Genomic DNA, 27690 nt, shown 5'->3' with positions numbered 1-27690 from the left:
ATGTTACAGTTGTTGTAATGGAGAGCAGATACTTTAGCCAGCTCACTAAGCTAATCGCTAGCACCTACCTCTCCAACATAAAACATTCCAACTACACATCATTCATCCCCACCCTCTCCCCAGATTCACTCTCATTTTGGGTCCAGCTTTGTCAACTTGGTGTCTAGCCTCGCAATATTTGTGTTGTCACTGTGCTGTGTCCTCAATTTTTGTAGCTACCTCATGGATGTATGCTGGTACCACCGCTGTGACCAGGAACATCTGAGTCTCTGCAGATAAATACACCACCACACTTCTAGTGGGTCATAAGTGATGATTGAGAAAATGACCTCTGAGTCTGTACAGTTTTTTTTTCTTTTTAGGAAATTCCTATATAGTATACCTTGAACAATGTTTTCCATTTATGTGATTATCATATTAACAGGTTGGTTCTGGCACTGAGCTTTACGGGTATGGCCGGGGTTTCAAAAATGGACCCATGCAGGACTCTGAGGTATACTATGCAGGAATTTACAGCTACTATTTGTGAACAGTTTCACCAGTGAAAGTGTAAGCCAGCCCTGGGTTTTTTCGCTGTGCGTTTCGGCTTGTTTTTTTTTTGCATTTTTTGGGCACTGTGTCTGGGATTTTCGTAGCTTCCTCTTGGATGCGAGCTGCTAACTGACTGGTACCTTGTCGCTACCTTTTTCTCTCGACCTCACCAGCGCAGTGTGCCTAGGAACACCCTGAACACAACAAAACAAGGAAAAAATAAGACACTCTCGGCAGAGGGCCGAGTCACTGCAGGTAAATACACTGCCACACACTTCTACTGGGTCATAAGTGATGACCAAGAGGGATTACTTCTGTATGAGTCTGTGCATTGTTTTCTGGAAGATCCTGCATGCCTTTAAGTGCACTGATTAAGTAAATGTGTTTAGTTACTTTCCTGTATTCCTACAAGTTCATTACTGTCACATCCAATTCATTAATTATCTGACAGGGCAGTTATTGGAGGACGTTACAGCTTCAGCGACACAAATGCAAATGTAGGCAGCGTGTCTGAGCTCTTATGAAGGAGCACCAAGTTTACTGATCATGTACCTTTTTGATTCTGCAGAGCTGTAACTGAAGGCAATAACAGACCTCCGAGTGGGTTCAAAAGCTGGATTTATACTCGACGCGATAACAGTTCTACTATTGATACTCATGGTGCAGGTGTGATTTATACTTCAGCCTTGCATTTTACAGAAAAAGGAGAAAATAACTGAGCTATTTTCACTCAGTCGTTGCCATTGTGAACATGGCAACATTACCAAAAATAACCCCTGATACAAACTATAAAAATAAGACAGCTACAGCTGATGTGTGCAGCGCTTAGAGGCTTCACCTCTCCTCCCTGCCTACTCACGGTGACCCCTGAAGTCCACTCCCTCCTCTCCGTCAATATCTGGAGTTGTTATCCTGACTGCAAAGTGCCGCCGTCGCTGCAGGAACAAACTAACTCCATTTCACCATGTCAGAGTGCAGCCCTCAGAGAAACCAACCTGTCCACCAAGACAAATAGAGACAGACAGCGAGAGAAAGCGATGCGGCCGGACAGAGAGGGAGAGGAGGGAGAGACGGGAGTAGACAAATAGAGGCAGGACAGGAGAGAGAAAGGGATAGAAATATTTGGAGACAGATGCGGCGAGAGGGACAGTGAGTGAGAAATGTATAAACATCAAGAGTGAGAAATGGAGTTTGATGCAGAGAGAGGGATGGAGGGAGAAATTGTGCTCGGCAGAGACAGAAATGGAGAGAGTGGGAGAGGGAGGGAGAAATAGAGAGATTTGGAGTCGGATGCAGACAGAAAGAGAGGGAGAGAGAAATGGAGGTTGACAGGGAGAGAGAAAAATGTAATTGGATGCAGACAGAGAAACAGAGCGGGAGAGTCGAGGAGAGGGAATGAGAAAGTGATTCAGAGGGATATACTGTGATCACATCTTTGTCTTCTACACAAGATACATATCAATTAAACTAAATTATACTGCCAGATATTCAGTACTATTTAAATCTTACTTGTAGAATACATGTTGGTCCATAGCAGGGGTGTCAAATGTAGGCAAGGACATTTGAAACGACACCCATCTTGATCCAAGCATCTTTACTGCATCAAAGTTTATACGTATGTGTGTCTAGTTATGCAGTGGTTGATGGTTTCACAGGTCTGACCCACTTGTCATCAAACTGGGCTGTATGTGGAACTAAAATGAGTTTGACACCCCTGGTCTATAGATGAGTTTCGCTATTTCTCAGATTAACACTATTGCACTGTACACAACCAGTGTCCTGTGGGAGCTAATGTTAGCTAGCTAGCTCATTCAGCGATTACCGCTTGTAGTACCATCTCGACCCAGCAACGTCGCTATGGAAACATTGTGCCCACCCTTCGGTCTCCCTCCCAGGTCACCCTGTTCTTAACTAGGCCTATGTTTTTACTGTTAGCTCTCACCGTTAGCAGTGTCAGCATGGCTACTGGTGCCAGCATATGTTAGCTGACAAGGCTAAATCGGTTTTGCAGCTCAAAATGGAGTTGCGTATTCACCAAGGTGACCTGGGGGCAGACCAGGGGGTGGCCAACATGTTTCTGCAACAACACTGTCTTGGTGGCGGGACCTTGGTAATAGCAAATGAGCTGCAACGCAAGCTAGCTCCCACCTGACCTGGGTGGCGTGCCGTGCGTAGTGGCCAAGGCTAACGTTAGCTAACCAGTGGAGAGTGGAGGGTGGGCAGTGGGCGCTATGTTTCCACAAGTTAACACAGCCAGTTATCTGTTTATCAGCAAAGCCAACAGAAAATAAAAGGCAAGAAATGAACATCTCAAAACACCTCTAAATAGAAAACGCTTTAAAATGTGGTGCTAAAGCTCATTGAGTCAATGGAGCACCAGACCAAAAGGAAAGGCCTCTCGTATTTCATGTCATTTTGCAGTTTCCCTTAAGAACTAACCAGTTAGTTACCAGTTAATGGGTGTCAAGCTATCGAAAGCAATCGTATCTACAAACAAGTTGGCTACTGTAGCCTGTTATATCTTACTTCTCTGTGTCAAAACCAACTAATAAAAATCCAACAATGACTCACACTGTTACTTCATTACCATGAACACACACACAATGTAGTTTATTTTGACTCAGCCCTATAAACCATGCTGTTGTAAATGCTCACTAAAGCACCAAGTGCACGTTAATCCCCCTCTGAAAATAGTCCCTCACACTACAATGCACTATTTCCCTCTGTTTGAGTAACGTTTGCTAAAAGCTACAGTGCCCAGCTGTTTTAGTAAATTACTGAGCCTTTTTAAAGATGCAACTATTTATTTATGAGCTCTTTTTAAAGACTTATGTCTTTACTATGTGCAAACTATGCCTCCTCTGACCACAGCTGTCTCACTGTGTGCTCTCGTTCCATTGTACACTCAATATAAACCGCCCGGATGTGCGGGGTCCGCTGAATACAGCCATGAATGAGGAGGAGGCCTCTGAGGGCCGCGATTCACGTCATCCCATCTGATCTAATCCTCTACACATATTGACTGACCCCCTGAGTTCATGTCCATGGAAGTCCACTTCAAACGTTTCATTTGCCCTTGGGAAGGAGGAGGCTGATTATTACCTGTTGAATGTAGTTGCATCGTACTGGCACGCTGCCACGTCACCATTCATTAATTTCATTCACCTGTGATGCAGGACACTCCCTATGTGCTGTAATTCGTTACTTTTTATGTTGCTAAGTTTAGTGAAACATTAGCAGTTATCAGAAATTGAATATTAATATTCAGAAATGTTAACTGCAGCAATTGTCACCTATTAATGGTTTTTTAGCACCTCATTTCCAGCCTCAATACTGTGTCATGACCACTGTTGAATGTCAATGTGATTCATTTGTGTCATTAAGGCTACATGTATGGCGAACGCCTTTGGTCTTTCATGCCTTTATAGTATTTCTACCGTCTTTCAGAAACCATATGTCAGTCAAATCTATCATCAATCACCCTTACCTGTTACATCCATGTGATCTGTGGATAACGTCATCATTCATTTGCCTGTGCTGTAACCTCCGCCTGTATTATCTGAACTTTATAATCCAGACTTGTGCTTGTCCGTAAGTGAAGCCAGTGAGTGGGGTTCAAGTTACCCAGCCAAAAGCAAATTGTTTTCACCAGTAACGTGCTGTGAGGTCAGTAATACGGTAGGTTTTGTGTTATGAAGGCCAGATTAAACCTCATCAAGTATTTCTTTTTTCACTTTGCGCAGGCAGGCACAGGCGCAGACACGCACACACCGGTCAATATCAAACAAGTTCACATCAGCGATGACACAGGATTTATGTACTGTACAACAGTGGCATATAAAATGCAACTACTAAACAATGGTAACTTCTATTCAGTATCAGAATGCAACCATATCCTTAATGACAGCACAGCGCCCAGCTATGTTTCTGCCTTCCAAGCTGTAGATCTGGGCTACTTTTTTGGGTAACATCCAGCCGTCGATCTTTCCTGGTGAAATGCTTTATTGGCATGGAGATTAAAATTACTGCCTTCATCCAGATTATTTTCATACTCAATGATGCACAACTGCCACATGTCTCATCGCAACGTCTAAACTACTGAATTAATACACAAATTAAAGATATACATGAATATCAAAATATTACAAATACAAGTTCACGGTATGAAATATAATTGGTTTAGAAAATGTGATTGACATGGGAGACAGGTCGGTCCTGCTGACCTTGCCTACCCTGACGGCTCGTCACTGCCATCGACTCACAGCAAGTGATTTTGTGAAATTGTGGTCTTGGTTTAAAAAAATTTAGAAAGTCAACACTGACTCAGCATGACACAAGACGTGTTTACAATACGTAACTGAAACCACAGTCCTCCATAACCAAAGTGCTTATGTTGCCTGAACCTAACCACATACCAGTTTTTGGGTCTTTTGTTTTATACAACCAATGTCCATCATGACCATCTCCCTGTGCTTTTACTCTGGTACAAGATGCAGCACTTCATTGACTGAAGAAACAATGCCAGTGAACATTATTAAAAGGAAGTAATTATGTTTGCTTTTAAAAAATGTCAGCAATAAAAGGGTAGTAAAGCTGTACAGCACTGAAATAGGAACTTCTGTAGCTGACAATTATATGTAATACAGATTAATGCAGACCTTAGTCTTTAACGTGACAAACAGGGTTGGAGATTAAGTTATAGTATTTACACATTTGCCCAAAACATGTTAAGATAAATATATGTGTGTGTGTGTGTTTGCATAATAGAAAAATATATCCTGACGCTTTTGGGAAACAGCATTTCCATACTGTAAAATATTTCCAGGTACTGTATCTCACACACAAAAACACATCTAATTTCTGTGTTATGTACCTTTGCTTCTTGGCTGTTGTCACATACAGCTGTGTGCCGATCACTACCATCTTCTGAGATGCCACAGACTGTGTGCCAACTGAGACGATTTGTGGAGGGTCCGTTTGGCATCCTAAATCCTGGACTCTGGCTGTAGTGGAGAGGTGTTGGGCACCAGGGCTCTGCTGTGATGTACTCTAACAGACAGAGGAAAATTAAGTATCTTAAACTGATATTGCACCAAATGAAAATGGCCAACATCTAAAATGCTAAACAGTGTTTTCCCCTGTAAAATCAGATTTAAAATTAGAAACACTTACATCCACTGATGAATTTAAAGGCATCGTAAGGAATGTGGTGTTTAAGTCATGTGGTTGTTTTTTCTTGAGAGGCCACTATGTCTGAATAGTTGTTGTTTAATTGTGGATTTTTGTATTATATGTTGTATTTGTTGCATTTTGTTGCGACTGGAACGAACGCAGAGAGAAGACAGTGAGAAACTTGAGAGTGTGGAAACTTCCTGTTCCACGGCTTCCATAGATTTAGTGTCTTTCTTAAAAGAGAAGACTGTTATCAAAACTAAAACCCACTTGGTCCCCAGTGAACATCAGCTTTCTGAGCACTGAGGCCAGACAGGTACATGTTTATTTATTCAGGCCTCATTCAGGTTACTAAATAGCTCCACGATGGTCTTTTCACTTTGTCTGACCTGATTCTTAAGATAACCAGAGGTCTGACAGGGAGGGTTAAAAACACAAACACAGGTGTGGGGTTTTAAACTAAACTAGTTTCAGTTCTTTACATTTTTTATTATTAGGATATACAGTGAGAATAAACACACAGCACTGCACACAGTCACACTGCTCCGTTTTAATTTGCAATAAAGACTCATGAAATCATCCTGCTGGAGGAAGCCAGGCTCGTTTTTGGACAGCGGACAAAAGCGACAGCTCACCACACTTCCTCCAGTCATATTTTATGGTTAATTATAAAGCGTTTGATGAGAGTAGCTGTTTTTAAAAGGCCAAATGGATTGGATGGCTGCGAAGCTACAGCGCTCACAGACTAGACATATGGCTGGGTGTAATCGCCACCAGGTTTCAGCGAACGCTTTAACAACAAAAAAAAAAGCGGAGGGGCTGGCATGAGAACAACACAAACAACACACTCGCTCCCAACACATTGCATTCTTGTTAACTGTTACTTTCATTTCGTACACAGTCATTTCAGGCTCTGTAAATTTGCTGATATGAATCAAATGCCAGACTATGAGTAACTATTCTGTGTTTGTTTTGCAGGAGTGTGTCAGAGCTCTGCTGCTGGTTTATCAGCTCCCCTGTTTCTGCACGACTCACAGTCATACCAGCAGCAGACTGAGACTGACATTGTGATGTTGTTGACCTTCAGTGACCCCATTTGTTTCACTGCCAGCGTCTGATGTAGCGATATGCCTCTGTCTGTTTTATCAGGCCTGCCTGGTCTGTGCCTCTCTGACTCTGCCACCTTCACCGCCTTACACTGGGCCCTTGAGGCAAACTGCACACAAACGCACATATACGCCCAGCATGACACATACGTACTGGGGTTATCTTGCCTTGACATGCCGGCGGTAATCAGTGTCCCATCACACTGTGTGCAGCATATCCAACTACTCTCCAAATGAGGCCTATAAAATGAAATGTTCTTCTCAGCTATATGGTTTCTCGTCTGCTCTTCCCCTCTTTTCCCATTACGCCGCCCCCATCATCCTGTCAAGCCGAGGAAGTGCGCCTAAGCAGACACTTAATTTGTCTTGTTTTGTCATTAGCTCCGTGGCCGCGGAGCGACCCACAAATACATGCCCCCCGCATCGATTTAATGTCAGCCGCTGCGTGGCAGTGATGCACGGATCGGCCGCCCTTGTTTCGGTTTTAAAGAAACTGACGGGACATCGCTTTGACGAGATACAATGGGTAGCGGGGTGACAAGTAGGACGGATGGCATTTGATATGGTGTTCCTTCACTGCTTTGAAAAGTCAACACATACGGCAGGCTCGCTGTCGGCCATGATGAACTGATGGAGGGCTGCCTCAGCATGAGGAGAGCAGGAAGTGCTGTCTGCCCGCTGCTCCTGCTTCTGCTTCTGCTTCTCGTCTGACACATTTCTTTACTGTTAAACAGGCGCAGACTGATCATTGGGAAGTTCAGGAATTTTCCCGGTGGGCCAGTCTTGTGAGGACTGGTCTTTTTTTATACCCAACCCCAGAATTATACACATTTCCTTTGTCACCAGGGAGAAAAAGTACAGTATAGTTTTGTGAGTCAGGGGGAACTTGTCTATGACTAATTCTTCCTTATTTTTCACCTCCTGCAAATTCGGCCAATATAATACATTGTTATTCCTTTCTTTGTACACACGAAAAATAAAAAAGCCCCATTTGTTTGTGTCAGTGTGTCACAGTTCTTGCTAAAGCCAATAAAACACAAGTATTTCCACGTATTTTCCTGTGAACCCAAACTGACTGGTCTCATCTTGCCTTCGTTTTGCTTACTGAGGATACAAAATTACCACACTGCCATCTTCTTTAGTGACAACTAATCACTCAAAGTGGAGACTTGAGCAGGAATTATTCTCGTGTGTCAGTTCTATGCAGAGCCTGCGCCATTGTGAGCATTTATACTTGTGCAGTGGTGTGTCTGTGTCACTCTGCAGTTAAACCTCCAAAACACTAGTCTGCGGCGGGGTTTCTGTGAAGTGCTGTAAAGTTTAGCTGATTCAAAACACACATTAAACACACATTAAACATGGCTTAATAGAGACGATTTCAAACACAAGTACACAAATCAGCTTCACTATAACTCGCAGCATTCACAGACAAACACTTGTCTTTATCTGGACACATTTTCCCCACAAAGACAACATGCTAACGTTATTAGCACGAGCCTATGGCATTTTACATTGTATAAATTAGCCTAGTCGCTAGCAGACTTTTCCTCTACTCATATGAACCAGTGACAACAGCAACATTTAACAAAGGTAACGTTACAAAATTCCGCTCCATTACACCTCACAAGGTTCACCGACGAAACAACTGCTAAATTAGCTAGCCAGCTAACCCTACACTTTTCAGGGTTTGATTTTGGTTTTGGAACAAGAAAGAAACGTGTATCATTTTCATCATCAACATCCACATTTAGCTCCAAATCCACAAAACCAGCCTGAAAATGAAGGAAATCTGAAACAACTGCATTACAGTCAATGGACCACAGCTGTGTTGTTGTCAGACTCTGGTCTGATGCTACGTTATGGTTGGCCAGTCTGTGTCCGGGGGCGGGACTTAGCAAAGGGTCAATTCTAAAGAAAGAGAACTTTTACAAATAAACACTGACTGTGGGTGAATTTGTATAATATAAATCTAAATTCTGAATATGGTTGGTGTTTGAGAGTTGAACTTTGGCTGCATTTACTAAGTGTGAGCAGATGTGTTCTGTCACAACGCATCGATCTGTCGTTCCACTGGGCCGGACACTGACATAGTGACTGACTGCTTTGTTATGAACCAAAGGAATATGTGGATTCGTCTTCTGTGACGAGTGTAAACATGTTTTAAAAGACTGATTTGAAGTGACTGTTAGTTATAGCTGAAATAAAGCAATTTTGCTGAGTCCATTTATTATTCATCATTTTCTTTCCCAAAGCCAATTAAGCCAATTAGGCAGTAAGTCAGTGCAGTTTGTGCCACTGCTTCGACTTCAGCTGTCCGGCCCCGTCAGTGTTGGAGGGAACATTTTACAGCACGCAGGATGGATGAATGTGCTTGTTCGTGTCAGGCCGTTTATCTAAAAGACAAACTGTGTTAATGTTGTGAGCGTAGCACACTGCATTATGTTTGACAGCGTATTTGTAAATGTTTTGTGTAGATTCTGACTGAATGAATGAAAGTGATTTGCTGTTCATAAGTGTGTGCATAGTTGCGCAGCCTTGTCTAACTGGGTTTGTTGATGTATGGCTCTTGATACAGTCTGAATGTGAGGCATAAATACATAATCAGTCCTCAGCTCGTTGCAGCACACACATGCATGTGGTTACACATTGGATTGGGGTTTGGGCCTCCACAACACCAGCCACAAAACACCAGCACTTCTTTTTATAGCAGTGTAATTCAAATCACAACCCACATTATTTGTATTATTGCTGTTGTTATTATATTTACTTGTATATTAGTTCAGGGGAAAAAAATTACAGCTCCTTCCTGGCTCCATCATCCACAATTATCTGCCTCTGCTAGCATTTTGTCATCTCCTGAAAATTCACTCGCCAGGACCATGAAATAACTTTATAATGACTGCGAGGAAACCAAATTGGAAATTTCAGCTTTGCCCACATCTCCTCTGGCCGCCTGCAGAAAACTTGTCAAGAACGAAGAACACTTACCTTCACAGTTTAGAATAAGTCAGAGACAGTACATGAAGACGTTACACTACATGGCAAAAAAGGAGGTCTGCATACGTTCACTTACTTTTGGTCTGGGTGGGTGATATGGCCCTAAAATAATATCACAATATTTAGGGGTATTTTTGCGCCAACAGTATTCTTGACGATATGAAAAATTAGTAAAATAATAATAATAATTTAAGAACACAGAATTGCAACAAAATAAGTGATATAGTTTTACAGTTTGCTTCAAATATTCAGTAAAAACTAAAGAAAAATTATCTAATTTCTTTAGTTTGTGAACAACAACAGTAACTCTGAGTGAGATTCAAATTCTGTATACAGTATTAATAGTTCAACAAAATAAAATCTACCACAAATGACACATTTAAACAGCTCCCAAATATAAAAAATGTCCCCTGGGATCTATATATATAAATCAACAGGTGATTTCCTTCTTTTAGTAAAATCCTTAATGATTGTTTTTTTTCCACCTGGACCTTTATGCTCTGCCATTTCTCCTCTAATCATCACGCTGTAACCTGTGACAGGCTGTTATGATACCACAACTATCACACACTCACATATGTGGAGTTTATTGTTGAGCAGCGAGCGTCACATAGGTTTACGTTACCAAAGGTTTGTGAGCGCACGGTGAGAGAGGAGAGGGAGAGACGCTGTGCTGCTGCCAGAGGAGCCGCTGAATGAGTTCCCTCTGAGCGGTAAGTCACTAAAAGAGAGTGAGAAGTCCGGGGCTGTTCATAAAACATTCAGGACGCCACAGTTTATTCCACACTACTGAAGCTGCTCCTCTTTTTGGAACCAGCACGGAATCAATGACAATTTCGCTTTCAGCCATGTTTGTTGTTGCCGTGGGTAACAGTATGACGTCAAAAGTCAACAAGTCAAAATATCACGAGTATCACAATATGAATTTTTCATATGATAACAAAAACTATCCCGGTATTATCATGAACGAGATGATATGGCACACCCCTGTGCTACAGTATCCAATTACGTCTTTGAGCATTCGTTGTTCTGACCACAAACATTCCAGAATTTGATTGCGAGTGGACAAAGACCACTTCCTCTAAAGCTGTGTTCACATCATAGGAAAAGTGGAAAGCAAACCAAAGTCCGATTCAACGACACTATACTAAGCAGGTTTACATTGTTTTGTCATTTTGCTATTTGCTTTTATAAGTTATTGATCTCTTTCTCTTTCTCTTTGAGTTACCTGAAGTCACTTCCTGGTTGGAGTTGGCCAAAAGATGGGACTGTGGGCGGAGCCTGGTTTTATGCAGAAGGCCATCCCATGGCACAAACCAAGAGCTGTGACATCATGGGGGGATTAGGGGTTTCTTTGTGTTAGGGTGCCTTCTGAATCACATACTTTGTCTTTTTACTTTTAGTAGGTACTGCAGCTGTGCTTAAAAGGTACGTACTGTTGCACAATCAGGACATACTTCTTTTTAATACCAATACGAAATTAACTTGCTTTTATATCCGTTGCCTTGGAGATAAAACAAAAGCCAGAGTTCGCCAGAGATGAAAATCAACCCAGAGAGCTCTGCTGTTACTTTGCAATGTATGTAGTTTAATTTTGAAGTTATTATTATTATATTTGCAACAGTATAATCACATCTGCAGTTCTCTGTCATTGTTATTCTTATAGTTATGTCCTTTTGTCCGATCGTTCCCTCGCCTTAAATTCAGTTATTACTGAAACCATGACAACAAAGGTAACCTTAAACCCTAAACTTAACTAGGCAATTACCTTAACTCAAACAATGATCTTTCCTTTAACCTTACCAAGTTGTTTTTGTGCCTAAATCTAAAAAAAAAATCTTAACTACAGCACTGTCACATCAGACAACAGAGTTGTTACTTTGGTAATGTGGTGCGGCTTATTGTTTAAAGTGCTGTTATGATGGGATGTGTGTTGGGCCTCCTCATTTTCATTGAAAAAAGTCACAATTTAAGTGTCCTTGGTTGCCTCAGACATCAAGGATATTAACTGTCCAACATTTTATGGTCTGGAATCATATATCAGCGGCAGACCTAACTGCAGAGGACACAGGAAAACCAATGCTGCATACTGAGAAGGAAATGTTATCTACCCCACAGCTCACCCTAATTGCACCTCACTTTCATTCAAAAACTTTCCATATACTTTATATAACAAGGTTCGATGTTTACTTTGTGTCAGAAGGTGTTCTCTGCCTCTTCACATGTCTTCGTCATTCTCAGTTTCCAGGCAACTGAAGGGCACGGTGATGAGAACAGCGGAGCATAATACAGCGCTGGCATAGCTGCAGCAGGAACTTGACAAGTTTAATGAAGACAGGCAGGGAAACAAAGAGGGGAGAAAAAAGGAAGCAGAAGTCGGCGATGACTGTAGGTCAGACGAACGAGGAGAGAGCGGAAGAGCAGCACAGCGGTCACAGATGGCTTCCAAGTCTCCCACAAATTCGAGCAAGACCAAAGCCTGGCCTTGATATATATGGTAATAAAGTTATTAGGGGCCTTTTAGGAAATTCGCTTCGGGGGCGATTCAACAAAATGACCTCACTTAGATATGATGCTGCTTTGAAAATGGCTCTGACAGTCTGTCATGCTGAACCCACAACTCTCCTCTGATACCAATACATGTGGAATGTTTTACTTGGCGCGGCTACACAATGCAATGCTTGGAATCTATTTGGGTTTTCAATGTGGGTGAAGGTTTTTCTTTGGAGAGGGCAATTTGAAGCTCGGCTGAAAGCGCCAGGTGGGTTTTGGGGGTTTAGCTCGGATATTGGATGATTCAATAAGACGTTTGTGGAAACTTGCAAACGACTTGGATCCTTTATTGCTTGTTTAATCCAGGATTTAAAAGGCTTCATTCCTGCTACCCACATTCAGGCTGGTTACAAGATTTCACGGTTGATGTACCCACAAAAGGTAATGTTTATTGTGAGGATGACATTACTAATTTTTCTTTTGACCTTTTGAATATAAACATTCAAATCCCCCGATAGCTACAGAGGGCAAGATGTCAAACCAAAGGAGGACAATAACTGCTGTAAAAGCTAAACCAAACAGCATGGATCGAGGTTCACCTTCCTCAAATGCAGTATCACCACATGAGAGGCGTATTTAGTTATTTGCCAAGGAAACCCTCTCTCCAAACATGAAAACACAGCTCTCCTGTTTCACCAAACACCCGAGACGAGAAACATGCTTAAATAAATACACTACAGTGCTCTGGTTTGATGTTTGAAAAGTACAAGTTTGTGTGTCGCTGCTGAGCTCCATGGTGACAACTGTAAATACTGTTAAGATCCATTACAATTAACTTTGTCAGTGATTGGTGTTGTTTGTCTGCAGAAAGGAGACACCAGTAACTATCTGTATTTAGTGTGCGTGTATTGTTGTTGCAACTTCAAAGAAGAACATCTAATTGACAACACAACATCACCACAATTTCCATTTTGTAGCTTTTCATCAGTCGATCATGATCTTAATCAACATATAGAGTTTGCTCAGTCTGCTGGGTCTCAGCCATGTTGACTTACAGTTACAGTGCTTGAGCTTTTTTTTTTTAAATCAGACCCTGTTTATGGTTCAATTCATGGTCAGCATTTTCTTTGCAATAGCCATTCAGTGTATTTACATTCTGTTTTTTCCTCTCTATTTTGTAGTTTTTATTAGTCACAAAATCCGCCTGTACCACACTGGATCACATTCTCACGCACAAAGATGCCTGCATGTGATCAAGGATTACTGTTTTGTGTTTTTATAATTTTGTCTTATTGAAATCAGCCTCTCTTTCAGCTGTATTACGTTACTGCTAATGCAATTTCCTGCCGCTTCTGCCCAGAATTCTGAGACTTTTAGCATTAAAACACCCTTACAAACAGCTGAGGTGAGAAGTTCTTAAAGTACTCAGGGAAGAAAGGAAATTTGAACATCTACATATTGTCAACTGGCTGAAGTATCTGCTGATGGAGATCATTTCATGACATTGAAAGCCTTGGCAGGCTACTAAATCGACCTTGTGGTTCGCTTTTCTCAACTTCCAAGATCAGATGTGAACTTTGAACCGCAAGAACCATCTCCATTTAAATTAAACACCACCCGTCCATATTTAGTCAATATTTTCCATGAATGCATTTTTTCAAAGGGGCGCTCAGTTTTATATGAGGTTCAGTTGAAAAATATTTCTGTAGGCAGTGGCTGATTTCATACAGGCAAGACAGGTGGCCACCTAGGGCGCCATCCAGAGGGGTGGCACCAAAATCCTCACCCATCTTTTTCAAGAGAAAGGAAAAGAGAAAGGAAAAGTCCTCCAGTCCTGACGATGCAGCTCACCTTAATGTCTTCATTAGTGAGTGATCATTACGGTCAAAACATGCTCGAGCACTGATGGGTATGGTGGAGTGGAGTTTATGTTATCAGAGTAAGAGCATATCAAAAGCAAAAGCCATCTGGGGCGCTGAATGTGCTAGAACTTGGCCCAAACTCAACAACAGCCTCTGTTGTTTCAATATTGATCATTCTTTCTAAAGACTGGCCCGTGTTAAAAGATCTTTCAAATCTTAACAGATGTTAAGACCTCACACATGACGACATGTAATGAAACATTGAACAGTTTTGTCCTATAGTATGTGGAGGGCAATGATTTGGCCAAAACAGCGCACCACACACTAACAGATTCTATTCATGAACAGCCACAGTCCTCAACTCTCAAACCCGGAAATCTCGCAAATCCGTCACGATCAAACATGACTTTAGAATAAACAAAAAGAGCTCAAGTACTTTGCCTGGTACAGGGAAACCAGGGTCCCCTTCTGGAGCCAGACGTGGGAGGGGAGCTGGCCAGCGGTCCACCCTCTGAGGGGATAGGTATCAGGGCTGGGTATATTGTGTGCCAGGTGGCAGGCAGGGGCAGGGACCCAGGAGTGCTGACCCCTCGTAGACTGGCTCTATAGGGACGTGGAACGACACCTATATGACGGGGAACAAACTGGAGCCGGTGTTGGAGGGGAAGCGGTACCAACTAGATAGCTGGGCTTACCTCTGGTTCTGGAACCAAACTCCTGAAGAGGGGAAGATCTCTTGCCTTTTCCCGGACAGCCATGGTGAGAGGCAATGGTGTGGCGATTCTCACAAGCCTTCAACTGGAGCTGCTGTGCTGGAGTTCTCACCTGGAAACGAGATGGTCCCATCAGTGTCTGCAGTGAAAAAGCTCCAACAACAGTTCCAGAGATTTTCTCCCTCACAGCAGCTTTTATCATGTGGTGACATATTTACATTGCACGAAACTCCACTTATTGCCGTGCGAGTCTCACGTTTCAGGATCAGTAAGAGGATGTGAAGCAAATGTTGCGTGTTTGATACCATCAGCATGATCAAAACCTCACATTCTTCAACACATCCACAATCAGACATTCCCACAGACTCCCACACGCTCACTTTGAAACTATTTCTGAATGGAGTCCTTCATGCCGTCGACACATTCTGCACGTCCCCAGACTCCCTGTTTATCAGTGAGGATAGATGTGGAACGTGTGTCTATTTGTTTCTGTGTGTGTTGAGTGCACATCAGACGGGAGCTGCTGGAGCTTTTGTCTGAGTTAATTACTAAAACAGCATCAAACAACAGAACAGAGAAGCTCTCCATGGATAGCGTCAGCTGGCTGGACAGTTTGTCACAGCTTCAAAACCACCACCCACTGCTGTGATAAGGTGTGCGCATTTGTGTGTGTGTGTATGCGCAGGTGTGTGCATGTTTGTCAGTTGGATGGAAAAGGAGTCTGTCCGTCTGTCTGCCTGATGTGAGGCTGTGTGTGTTGTTGTGCTGGGTGTCCCACAACAATTTTGACAGCGGGCAGATAAGGAAAAGTGTCTGTGTGTGTCCAGACATTTAAGCAGCAAACACACCAGTTTGGACACATTTTGGTCAGGTCTGGTAAAAAAAAAAAACGTCCACGGCAGCAGTGGAGGCAGGCGTGCAAAGATAAGCTCTGAGGCCTTCAGGCTTTGTACAGTGTGATTTTACTTTGCCGAGTTTCAGTCACAAACCGTCCAACTTCCAAATCATGTCAACGAGTCGGATTAACCAAACACTCTTAGACGGGTTCTAAATTGCTCTGCTCAGTATGGGCGCACATTTCATTCACATTATGACACCCAAGAGTAAAAGGAAGAACTACAACCTGCAGAGCTTTAAGGTCTGCTGTCAGAATTAGCAGATTTACACATATTTAGCGGTGTCAGTAGTGGTGTAGGGGGAATAATAAAACTGGAAAAATATTTTATTTGTTATCCACACCTTGTATTGTACCTAAAGTCCAGAAGAAATGTTTGACATAAGGTTAGACGGCAAAAACCGTCATCATACCGTGACTTTTTTCCATCTTCAGATTTTAGCTTAGTATCTCACTTACTGTCCTTGAGGCAAGGCTGTTCAGTTTTGTGGAGGGAACATTATTCTATTGTTAAACACTGACAGGGCTGAGAGACAAAGGAGTCAAACTGTTGACAGTAAAAACTGTTTTTCAGACTGATACACGAACACATCTTTGACGTCTAATCCAAAAGCAGGACAGACAAAACACAACTGTGACAGCTGAGAGTGAATCACTGGTCAACTGCGTGTCACTCTACCACTAAAGAGTGTGGAAAATGGCTGTGATAACATTTTCAGACTGAAACCATGTCACATTGCTGGCAACAAGACCAAGGTTTCTGTTATAAGTTACTGTTTTTTGACTGGGAAAATCTGTCACGGTCTGAAATTGAGCATAGCGTTAGTTCAGGCAGGACAACACTTTCCAGCTCCTCCTGGAGGACCCCAAGGCGTTCCCAGACCAGACAAGATATATAATCCCTCCAGTGTGTTCTGGGTCTGCCCCAGGGCCTCCTACCAGTGGGACGTGCCCAGAACAACTCTAGTGGGAGGCGCCCAGGAGGCATCCTGATCAGATGCCCGAACTACCTCAATTGACCCCTTTTGACGCAAAGGAGCAGTGACTCTACTCCGAACTCCCTCCAGATATCCGAGCTCCTCACCCTATCTCTAAGGCTGAGCCCAGCCACCCTTCGGAAGAAATTAATTTCGGCCACTTGTATCCACGACCTCATTCTTTCGGTCACTACCCAGAGCTCATGACCATAGGTGAGGGTTGGGACATAGCCTTTAGGCTCAGCTCTTTCCTCATAACAATGGTCCAGCTGCACCAAACCACCTCACGCGCCATTCTACCCTCTCTGTATAGCCTGCCTATCAGTTGTTTTTAAGACCAATAAACACATATTAGAATCTTCCAGAAGGCATGATACGACACAATCTCACCAACAGAAACCCTGAACAAGACAAAGCAATCATTCACCCACAGAAGGAAAGCATTTGCGATGGCTGGGAATCGAACCCAGGTCAACTGCTTGGAAGGCAGCTATGCTCACCACTATACCACCATCGCTGCTGGCAGAAACATTTGCTCACATCAAGATGAACATTTTGAATTGAAAGGGCGCAGGAGAGAGGAGTGTAGTTTGATCAACAGGTGTAACAATCTCATACAATAGGTACAGGCAGAGCATACAGGTAGACCCCATTTTTCCTAAAGAGATTCCCACCTACACAAGTAAAAACCTGCATTAATAATAATAATAATAATAATAATAATAGGCCTTTTTCATAATGCCATAATGCTGCCCCCCAAACATCAAGGTACAGTTTAAGGAGATGGTCACCTTATTGAGGAGCTGGAGCTGTTAATCCTGGCTCGTGAAACTAAGCCTAACTTAGTGCCTCTCCAAGGTGTTGCATTAGACGTGAGAAATGTACCTGGACTTCCCTGGTTGGATGTGTGTGGTTGACTCACCGCCAGGCCTACCACCTACAAAACATTCATTAAATTACCAATAAAACTATTATAACATGCAACGTGTCACCTGCAGTTCTTCATGAGAGGCAATTCTGGCGGAACAATGAAAACTACTATGTAGAAAGTTAAAGTAAGGACAGAATGTAAAAACATTTAATGGCACTTGTTGACAAAATGCTGACCAAACATAGTTTCAAACATTGGGTTCAACTAAAACATTGAAGAAGAGTACACTTGCAAGATAAATGTGACACTTTCTAATGTCACAATGGAGGGACAACTACGCAGGTTGATTTTAGCGCTGCTCATTGTGGACTATATTGCTGTCATTGTTCATTTTAGTCAAACCATACAGTTTGAAAACGAGGCGCGGCTCCAACTAGAAACAATGTTTTGATGCATTGGATGTGCTGAATGTGCATATTAAGGCAGTACAGGAGGAGGTGCACATTAATAATCCTCCAGGACTGTAACATGCTCATGTCACCCAAACAATGTGTCATGTGACTGCATTTGCTTCACATCCAGGTCGGAACACGTTCTCACCACAAACCAACCGCACCAGAGTTTGTTCGTAACCGGACTGAGACCACCTCTTCAAGAAGGTCTCGGTCTGGTTGTTTTGGTGCACACCTGAGTGTGATTGCTGTGTTCACACCTGCCCAAACAAACTGCACTGAGGGGGCAAATGAAGTTGAGTTTGACTGAACCGAACCAAACGGGGCAGGAGTGAAAGCCCCCTAAGAGTCATCTTAAATGTCTCCTTCAGGGTAGTTGTCTACAATTGGATCAGTTTTGAGCGCCTACTGCTCAAAAGCATCTCTCGTTGTCGGCAGGATTCGAACCTGCGCGGGGAGACCCCAATGGATTTCTAGTCCATCGCCTTAACCACTCGGCCACGACAACTCATGACATGACTGTTGACCGACTTCAGCATATTCTCACAATGTCAACAGCTGATGAAAACAAAGCTGTGACTGAGTGCACGTCAAAGCTTTCTAAAGGCTGACGAGAGCAAGTGATCCTAACAGGTGTTTTTACAGACACCTTGCCCTGGGGGATTATCTATTTACAAGATTGATAACTTTCCTGGAAAGCCATAAAACATACTGGAGATGCCGGGGATTGAACCCGGGGCCTCATACATGCAAAGCATGCGCTCTACCACTGAGCTACATCCCCTGTGTATATAACAAACAAGCAATATGTTTACTTTTCTACGTATTTCCAAGGTGCCTGAATGACATAGCTAACCTGGCTAAAATTCTCTCTGCACATTATTCATGTAGCATACATTTTCTATTCTTACATATACAAAATGCTGTAAAAACATTTCGTAAATACCAACTTATCGCTCAGTTGTATCACCTCGTTTCTGTCACCTCAATCAAACCTGTAAGAAGACTTGCAACAAGTTTTCTGTCTTTCTAAAGAACAAATGTGTGGTGATGCAGGAGACACAGGATACCTGCTGTTGTTTTCTATCTCAATATGTATAAGTATGAGAGAAAAGCTTTTTCTGTGTATGAACTGTGTGTGCTGAAACTTTATACAATGCACAAATACCTTAAATTTGAACTGCAGTACATGGAAGTAATCACAGATCACAGCATGATGCAAAGATCTCACTGCACTGTGAAACTAGAGTTGTGAACGTGTTTGTGTGTGAGCTCTCAGCAAAATCTCTATCGCTGCATGTGGGTGTTTTGAGTGCTTAAGATTAACAGCTATCAGTTTGGGAAAACTATTCTTCTCACACTATTGTTGTATATTTCCTACCCTCTTCAGGTAGAAACATATCTTCAGCTCCCTTTATTAAAATCCCTATTTCAATATCTTATTTTCCTATTGGAGTCACGTCTGGGGCCCAGTGAATGACACAATAACTTGATATCTTATTCAATTGAAATGCCATGGAGCAATAACGATTTGCTACAGCAAACAGCTTGCAAATAAAGCTTGTCTCCCTGAGCGGTAATAAAAAGCCTCATGTGGAAGAGGTTATATTAGGACTGCGAGAAATCAAATAGATAGGATCTGGAGTGCTCGATTTCACTCACAGCTCCGAAACCAGAGTTATAGGCTGCCTTGTGGGGAAGGCAAATATTGAAACATTGCACTCAAACTAAGTCAGGGGAGTTGAGCAACATGCTGAGATGTCAGCAGGTCACAGACACGTGTGTGAAAGCTGCTTTCTACCTGTCTGAGGCCACATGTCTGGACTCACTGACTGAGTTTGGTCATTCCTGAGTAACCAGGTTACTGTGGGCTTTCTGCAGAAACCTCATTTCTGTAATATCATTGGTTTCCAGTCTGGTATTCATGTTACCAGGTTTCTGACAAGGTTTTGACAGTGCATGTGCAGACTGTATGACTCACATCTCAATATATACAATGACCGCTGTAACCAGTCCTCTCCATGGAGGCCATTAAGTGGTGTCTTTGTAACATGATTATACTGTAAGGGGCTGTACATCTTAAACCGCCTGGAAAACGCGGGGTCGGACATTGGGTGTGACTCTTGTGCCTACTCTGTGCAAACTTTCAAGGGCGTGGAGGCAGGTTGCATCTGAGGTTGGTAAGCGACCATAACCAGCATCATATCGTACTTACATTAAATCTTAAGTGCAGAGATGATCTTCTTTCGGGTGCATTTCGGGGCTAAAACAGATTTAAAGCTCTGGCAGCTCTGCACTAAAATGATCAACTACTTCTTCATATTCAGACTGATATTTACGGAAGAAGGGAAAGATATCTGCCGGATGGGATTGGTTGTTCCTGGTCATGTTATATGATGATGAAAGTTGAACTTGGTTTATCTCAGCGCAGCCGTCCCGCACTAAAAAATAGGCGCTCAGGAACGCATGCATGCTGCAGTGGTGTCTCTCTGGTGTTTGGGTGCACCTGCTGCACATCTACATCGAAAACAATGAATTTGAGGGCAAAAAAAACGCAGCATGTTTACGGCTCATAAAAAAGCAAAATCCTCAGCATGCATTGTGTTTCCCACAGGCCTGAAGCATACTTGTGGTGGCCGGTGAAAAGACCCGCACAAAAATGGTACTACTGGTGACAAACAAGTAATAAATGTGACCTTTAACACAATATTTTGATTTTCTGTTAATTACATACATTTCATCATTATGGTCTTTTGTAGTCACATGGAGAGCATGTTTAACATCTCTGTCTGTCTGCTTGTGTGTGTGTGTGTGTGTGTGGGTGTGTCTGATTGTTTGTGTGGGTGTNGTGACCTTTAACACAATATTTTGATTTTCTGTTAATTACATACATTTCATCATTATGGTCTTTTGCAGTCACATGGAGAGCATGTTTAACATCTCTGTCTGTCTGCTTGTGTGTGTGGGTGTGTCTGATTGTTTGTGTGGGTGTGTCTGCTCGTCTCTCACGCTCTGTGTTTAGACACAACTGACAAAAATGTGGAATACGTAGGCCCACGTAATTTAAAAAACACAATCATAACAGTAGTGATACTATTTCTGATAAATATAATGGATGGATGTGATTTCATCATGTGGGGGGTAAAAATTGGGGGAATTGAAACACTGAAAATCAAAAGGGTTGGCAAGCACGGGATGCGTACTTTATTATTTATCAGAATCTGATTATCTATATTTTGTGTAACATATCATGTATTTTATTCATTACAGATTATCAGTGTGATTTCTTCCCAGATTTGCTCGCGGCTCGTGGAGAAAACAGAGCAGACGCTGAAAATATTGCTACAGATTGTGAGACAGTTTTTGTGTCGAGGACTGTTTCCCATAGGCTTCCCTCTACCTAAATCTGAACCAACCACGGAGAGGGTGCTACGGGAAGCATCATTTTAACAGCAGGGAAACTATTCAACAGGGGGAGCAGACTCCAACACAACACCAGTGCTTTGGGGCACTTCCCCACAGCCGCGGTAGCAAAACGAACAAGTAGAGTGAGGAGAGAATGTCCACTTGTTAATGTTTGATCGTGGATGACGTAGTTCTTGCAGATGGATAAAAAATAAAAATAAAAAATGCCACGACAGGTGGCCAAATATACTTTGGCGGATGTTAATATGCCTGTGCAGGTCGTCCAAGTCTATGGCCCCTTTCCCACTGCACAAAAATACTACTAATACCCGCAGATATCTGACGTCTGTATATAATGGGAGAAGGTATCAAATGACTCTGCAGTAGCCACGCGAAAAATCTCGAAAGATGATGACGTGACACTGTGTGGCTGAAACGTTTGGTTATCCCATGTGACGCAGAGATGCAAGGGGGTAATTTCTAAATTACACGAGGCCCTCTGATGATGCCAGTCCTGTACTTATAGAGCTTTAGTTCGTCAAAACAAAGGTGGTATTTCCAAACTTTTACAGCATGTCCTAAACTATACTGATTATATACACTACGCAGTATCAATCAATCAATCCTTTACTTGTCACATGGAATCATACAGCATCTGCGTAATGCATTGTGAGCATACTTGGGGTTCTGGTTTCTCGTTTGCATTTAAATGTGATGAATGCGCTTGGGTACATTTTCAGCTGATTACAATCTGGGCGTTTGTGAAGTGGTACAGGGGTCAAAGACACTAAAAACAGCACAGGACAAGCATTTTGTTTTTCCCCCGTGATTACAATGTATGCTTTACATACTTTTACACTGACACAGGTGATGAGATCCATGCTTCTAGAGGTCACCAACTACAAAAGCAGGTTTATTATGTCGAGTGTTAACCTTTAACCAGGGCCAGCTTTGAGGTTCCTGCATACACAAAGGCTAACAAGGTCACATAAGCTTGCCGTCCTGTCCACATGCCTGCAGGGTCCAGACTCCACTTTTAAATGCAGATAACCTTCCTAAACAACAGAGGTCCTGCGACTCAGGGCCAAATCAGTCACCGATTATCTGTGTTTACAAAGGTCAGCGTTGTTATAGGCCTGGACGTGGAGTGTCCACCAACTTATCTGTCACCTGGCCTCGATGGCCAGACAGGATACTGTGTGAAGAGTGGGGCTGTCAGAGGATCTAGAGACAGTACACAAGCCGAGGCCGGAGCTCTGCTAACCCAGCATGTGTGTGATGGTTAGAAGAAATGTGTATTTGTGAGGGAGGCAGAGAAAAGTGGGAGAGAGGTAGGAAGGGAAGCCCCTCTCAGCCCTCAGGACATAATTAGACTTCCCCACTCCAGCTAGTGCAACATCGTGGTGAGTCTCCAACTCCAGGGCTCTGCTAAGTCCTTTGATTAGCCAGCCGGGGTTTGTGGTGGAGCACTCCCTTCATCTCTCCCAACCATGTGCCTTGTAGCAGAACATGTACATGAAATGTTATTAGGGAAAAAGGAGATAGAGGGTTCATGGAATTCATATTTCCTTGTAAAATTATAATAATGTTAAGTGAATAAAGGCTGATTTCCAAAACCTCTTGAGAAACATTTTCTTGTCAACACTGGAGCTTTCAACTGGGCCTGCTAACAAATGCTATTATCATGATTAGAGTGTGTGTGTGTGTGTGTGTGTGTGTGTGTGTGTGTGTGTGTGTGTGTGTGTGTGTGTTCCTCTGTGTGCAATAGAAGGGTAAGTGATTGTCTATGATGCCAACTCTTAAGTGCGCAAAACACATTTGCAGCATAATTATGCACAACTAGCTGCTAAATAGCTATGTCATTCTGCCCAAGAATTTTATTGTCTTCTTGTCTTGGCTCCCTTTCTCTCTCTCACACACACACACACACACACACACAACACACACGTACACACACACAGGTGACATCCCTTATCAATCACGTTGGGAGGAATGAAGAGGCATCCACCGGGCGATTGTAATCTTTACTGTGTATCATTATTCGGTACACCTCTTCTATCTTGTGGAGGAGGAAGACAAAATGATCACCTGCCTCTATTAGAAAGACAGACAGCAACGCTTTTAGTCACGTCAAATGTCCTCTCACGTATGCACATGAGCAAAACGGGAATACACGCAGGCAAACGCACACAGTCACACACAACCCAGGGGCTGCTCAGGGGTGAAATAAACAAAGCGAGTAAATGAGTAAGAGTGCAAACCTGCTGTAAATAGAAGGAGGAAGGAAACGGGCAAAATTAAAGGGTGAGATCACTGAGGCACTGATGCCTTTTGTTGTTACTTTTAGCAGTTGGTGAGTTTTAAAGTGACGCTGGTAATCTTTCTTTGCTTAACCTTTATTTCAGCCTGAAAAATGGTCTTCAGCTGTTGGGGGGGGAGTGCAGAAGGTTGGGGATGGTGTTGCAACTGTTTATGATACATTCACAAAATATACAGACGTGTAAGCTGAGATTAAAATGAAGGCCGAGATCGAAGATGGGAGTGCCCTGAGCAAGGGGAAAGGAAGTAGAGGGTAGGAAGTAAGGAAGGGGCCATTGTCCATCCACTTTACACCCCTGGCCCACATTCATTTTAAGGTGCAACTCGCTGTATTGCAGCAGAAGTGATCCCATCACAACATGGTCTCTTGTTTTCTTACTGTCAACGAATCCCACAAAATGACCAATAGATACAATGCTTTATGCCAGAATCAGACGATCATAGAGTCATGAATTCTTTGGCCAAGAGACAATAGAATACTTGTTGGTCCACGACCAGTCACAGCTTGCCATCTTGTAGGACTTGCATGATGCACATATGTGATCTGAGGAGTTTCTAAGTACCAATTTCTCTGTTCCAGATAACTCCAACAAGATTATTCCACTTTTGCTTTACCATGTTTCCAGTTGTGTCCTCCGTGCTCCTCTGGACAAACTTCATGGAGCTTGTCCTTGAGGTTGTCGAACTAGACCACACAAGGTGAAAACATGACATGCAACTCACAATGCTGGGTCATCATGAGGGGTCCCACAGTCTGCTGTGGTTGCTGTTCTTTTATGACATACTACTCATCACTAGAACAAGCAATAATTGCACCCCAAGCTCTTTTGAGTTTCTCATGACCCACATCTGTTGGGTTGGGCCATTATCATCTGTGTTGTCTGGTCTCTGCATTAGTCATCACTTAATAATTTTTGACTTCCCCACCCTGTCTGTGGCACTCAGCCCAAAACTGAAATTTTCCACTGATTTTACACTTTAAAGTCTGTTTACAGGTCTTGAGGAGTATGACTGCATATGTGCAAGAAGTTGCTGTGTGTGAAGTTTGGTGATTGCCTTAAGTGATGTCACCTGAGTCACGTTGGTTGGGCTGAAAAGTACAAGTTTGAAAGTGAAAAGAATCTGGGGGTGTGGAGTCAGAAAGACGTGAGCTGGCCAGACCTCTGTAGCCATCTTCTCCACGCTAGCTGCTCGAGGCTACATCTGGTTATGCTAGTGTACAGACACAATGGAAACTCCAACTGAATTGCTAGCTGTTGAGGTGCCTTGTGGGTAATGTAGGCGCTAGGTTTTTTTTAACAAAGAGGAATTATGCGTGTAATAAAAAACTAGAGTTCTGCTGCAATGATTTTTATTTATTCATTATCATTAAATTGTCCAACAGCGTTAGAGGAGTAGTGTTGGGTATCGAAACCTAGTTTCAATGGGGCACCAGTTCCTATATGACCAGTACCTATAGGACTGAATAAAAACGCAGATTTTGGTGCATCATTTCGGTGCCAAATTGTGTGCACAACAAGTGCGTATGTGTGATCGCGATGCATGACAGTGAGACTACGGCGACACGAAGTTGAGTGTGGTCGTATTTTTCAAAAAAAGTATTGGTTCAGGCAGCGTTGAGGCACTGGCGCCATTTTAAAAGTATCGTTTAAGTGCCAGTATCAGAAAAATACCAAACCCTATGAAGGAATGCAATGTAAACAGATGAAGTACCCTTTTATAAAATAAGGCTCAGTAATTTTCTAAAAAGGCTAATCACTGCAGATTTTAGAAAAAAGTTACACACATAGGTATGAATACTGCATTTGCTGGGGACTATTTTAAGCCACACATGAATCCACATTTGGCGCACCAGTGAGTATTTGGGGCAGCAGGACGGTGTGTGTGGGACTGAGTCAAATAAATTAGAGTGTGTGTTCATGGTAATGAAGGAACATGTCACTCAGAGCAACAGTGTGGCTAATTGATGTGGTTTTAATAGTGTGTGGACAACGATGGAGCTCTATGACAGACAGGAACTTGTTAGTTGGATTGATTGATCGTTGGTTTGGTCTTTTCATTGGATTTGTTGACAATAAGAAAATGTATAAAATTTTAACAGAATATTTGAAGGGAAATTGTCTCTCGTTCGACCCCCCCACTAGAACTGTCTGAATATCTGAACTGACAAACAGCCTGCCACTCAAACCGTTTCTGTTGTGGCGTTTCATTAAAGAACACGGAAGTCAAATTGTCTCTCTGTCTTTTTTCCCTATCATTCCCTCTCTCCTGATAGCTCCACACAGACCTCCGTTTAATGAGGCCATTTCATTTGCTGGAACCCCCATGCAAAACAAATGTGTCGCTTTAATCAACACTGGCTGCTTGATTGCAATTCCGCCATAAAACTTCGCCTCCTCCATTTGCACCACGCTTGGAGCTGTCATCGTGACCTCGCCGTGGCCCGGCTCCGGGATTCACCCTTCAGCGGCCCAATCAGCCCACCCACTTGTGTGATATCATTCCAGTGCAGTGTTTGGGGTGTTGATGTCAGACGCCTGTCACGCCCTCTCACATAGCTCCAGAATCAGTAATGCCTTTGATGGGAAGAGGAGCGAAAATAAAAATATGTTCTTGGTTTGGACCCTTGCAGAGATATGAGGGGAAGAGAGGCGACTATGAATCTTTGAGGTGCCGGCTGATGGGTTTCAAACAGCATAACATTTGTGCGTGTAATGCAGCGCTGAGAGGGATGGGATCTGTCGGCCGGGGTCCCTGAGATGTGTTGATGCGCCACTTTCACACCGACCCCCTGCTGCTCCCCCTAACGTCCTGCATCCCTCTGCCGCTTCATGCCTCACATCCTCTCTCTCCTGCATTCCTCCATTTTTGTTAAACTCTCTCTTGCATCCCCCTTTTTCCCTTTCATGTGCTCTTTATTCTGATATGTCAAGGAAATTATCCTCTCTTTATTGATTCCCTCTCCTCTGGTTGAAGGGATAATGTGCATGGGAGGAAGGGACGTGCAGCCTCTCTCTGTCGTCGGCTTTTTAATGCTGTCTGTCTGCTTAACTCTTCCCTCTCTCTCTCAGATGGAGGAGTTGTGGTGATGAAGATGCTCATTTCTCTCTCCCCTGGAGGGCCAGATTGCAGTGTTGTGCCATTAACCAGAAGTTGCGCTCATGCCTTGGCAGCTTATTAACATATTTCATCTGCACGCGCTGCTCTCCCTCCACAACTCAACTGCGCTTCTTCTTTTTTCTTCTTCACTCCTCGCTGTTGTGTGCAAGCTATAAGTTACAATAACTTATTTTGGTAATTTGAGTGAAATAATCAGTTTCAGAGGAAAGCATTTTAGCATGTAATTACACTGTGGGTGGAAAGAAAAAGCCCCCCGCTGAATTATGGAATTATCTATAATGTTTTGGGTAACACAGAAGAGACAGAGGTGACCACACACATACACAGAGGGGAAACAAATAGCCGGCCACACACTGATATATAACCACACAGCATCTGTCAGAGACGCTGGTGAAAGTGTGACAGAATCCTAGGTTTTTCCTAAGTGGCGGCACATCTCCACCAGAGTTGTTAACAGTGTATTTCAGGGACTGTACATGCATGGGTACACAAAAACACGCACACACACACAGTCATTAAAATGCACCTGCCTCCACTCTGCCCCCTCTCCCTGTCGCACTCTTTTGTCCGCTTCCTTTGTTCAATGCTAATGGTCCGCTGCAATCTTCGGTCATCCCGAGAAGCAGGAATGTCGCAGCGAACAACGGGGAGGGGAGTTAACCCGAGCAGCAGGGAGGTGCCTCGAGGGGCCGAGGAGCTCGCTTTTTACACAGCTCCGCACTGGATTAAACTTTGACCCAGAGTGTGAAGCTCTAAAAGCTCTGAACTCTCGGTTGC

The 27690-nt window shown here is 43.0% G+C and overlaps 3 non-coding genes across 3 annotated transcripts; all 3 read right to left on the bottom strand.

Moving 5' to 3' along the window:
- Positions 1–17191: 17191 nt before the first annotated feature.
- trnag-ucc (transfer RNA glycine (anticodon UCC)) lies at positions 17192–17263 on the bottom strand. Its single transcript has one exon. It is a non-coding gene; the product is annotated as a tRNA-Gly (tRNA).
- A 1232-nt stretch (positions 17264–18495) lies between these two features.
- trnas-aga (transfer RNA serine (anticodon AGA)) lies at positions 18496–18577 on the bottom strand. Its single transcript has one exon. It is a non-coding gene; the product is annotated as a tRNA-Ser (tRNA).
- A 204-nt stretch (positions 18578–18781) lies between these two features.
- Positions 18782–18853, bottom strand: trnaa-ugc (transfer RNA alanine (anticodon UGC)). The gene has a single exon. It is a non-coding gene; the product is annotated as a tRNA-Ala (tRNA).
- Between the last annotated feature and the right edge of the window lie 8837 nt (positions 18854–27690).

This window comes from Epinephelus moara, chromosome 11, assembly GCF_006386435.1.
Source record: "Epinephelus moara isolate mb chromosome 11, YSFRI_EMoa_1.0, whole genome shotgun sequence".
Classification (NCBI taxonomy): domain Eukaryota; kingdom Metazoa; phylum Chordata; class Actinopteri; order Perciformes; family Serranidae; genus Epinephelus; species Epinephelus moara.
Note: the sequence above shows the minus strand (reverse complement) of the source record. Positions and strands in the feature narration are given on the sequence as shown.